This window comes from Macrobrachium nipponense, chromosome 18 (assembly GCF_015104395.2).
Source record: "Macrobrachium nipponense isolate FS-2020 chromosome 18, ASM1510439v2, whole genome shotgun sequence".
Taxonomy (NCBI): domain Eukaryota; kingdom Metazoa; phylum Arthropoda; class Malacostraca; order Decapoda; family Palaemonidae; genus Macrobrachium; species Macrobrachium nipponense.
In genome coordinates, this window is record NC_087211.1 from 2,409,140 (window position 1) to 2,410,486 (window position 1,347).

General features: G+C 37.8%; 1 long non-coding RNA gene across 1 annotated transcript in view; it reads left to right on the top strand.

The window, feature by feature from the left end:
* Window positions 1–266: 266 nt before the first annotated feature.
* The window catches only part of LOC135196710 (uncharacterized), a 5,555-nt gene continuing 4,474 nt past the window's right edge, over window positions 267–1,347 (top strand). Inside the window, exon 1 of the long non-coding RNA XR_010310424.1 lies at window positions 267–404. This is a non-coding gene — a long non-coding RNA (uncharacterized LOC135196710). The remainder of the gene's footprint in view (window positions 405–1,347) is intronic.

Below are 1,347 nucleotides of genomic sequence, written 5' to 3' on the forward strand. Positions count from 1 at the left end.
TTTTTCCTAAATCATTAAAAAATACAATATTGTAGAAGTTATTAGTTTTATTATTATCGCATTGGCATCTGTCTATATGAAGTTGCCATCCGCTACCAAATTATTAGTGTACCAATAATATACTTGTACATTTACCATTTCCAGTATTACGTTTTATGAAACAGGCAAAGAATATAAGATCCACTGTATATTCAAAGGACCAAAAAACATCATATATACTGCGATTTTTCAAGATCAGATACGCATTTCGCAATGCGTGTGTTTTCATTTCTGGCGGGCGAAGGCGCCGAAACGAAACACAACGCTTGAAAACAACGAAAATCCCTTAGGGCCTTAGCTCTCCAGAGATGTCTTCTTGTGGTTTCTTCTACTGTTACGAAGAGTGAAGTTGTGAACAGCATCAGGTGAGTTTTAAGACCAGGTGTATGCTTTTGTATTTTATATGATTGTAGTTGCGGCCTATAATAAGATTAGATTAGGATTTGTATGAAGACCCTGCCTCCGTCAACGGTTCGCGGGACGAGTATTTCCCCCCTATACAACCTGTATATTTAGATGGCAATAAATAATCCAGGACTAGTAAGTACAATTACCATACATTGTTTATTGAAGCTATGTGGTAAACTTTTGATAAACATCCCATTAGCATAGATTGTTAACCTAGACCGTATACCTATAGTGTAAACAACCGAGTGGACTAACTGCGGCCACCTTAACCGTGTTCGGACCACCTTCAGGAAAAGTACTTTAACACGCCCTACACAGAAGATGGGTACCAGTCATGAGTCTCATGTCTCCGAGGTGTTGCTTCCACGACCGTTGATCGTGACTGGTGCCCATCTCTGGTATCAGGACATGTTAAAGTACTTTTTCTGAAGGTGGTTCTAAGATGGTTAAGGTGCCACAGCTAGTCCACTCGGTTGTTTATCGTAGGCTAAACCATTCTGGGTGAAAATAGCAGCCTTTCTTCTGGGGAGTCACTAGCCTAACTGTATGGGTACATAGCAAGTAATTGTGTTATGTAACTTGTGAAACTTATGGATCTGGTAGGCTGTACATTTAGGTGTGAATAATTAATCATAATATGTTCTTTTATTTATAATAAAGTAATACCATGTATTAGACTTGAAAAGACTTAAAAAGGACATAGTGCAAAAATAGTATTCTAGACTTTGTAAAGGCTATATTCTGGTTGTCTTATGTAGCCTATACCCTTGAGTGGTATTAACCTACCATAGGTTGCAGAATAACAAGGTAGAGTGGCAATCCCTTTTTCAAAGGTAATATCCTGATATTAGCTTAAAAAAAGCGTGGCTGAATATCAAGCAAAATAGTCTTGCTATTTAA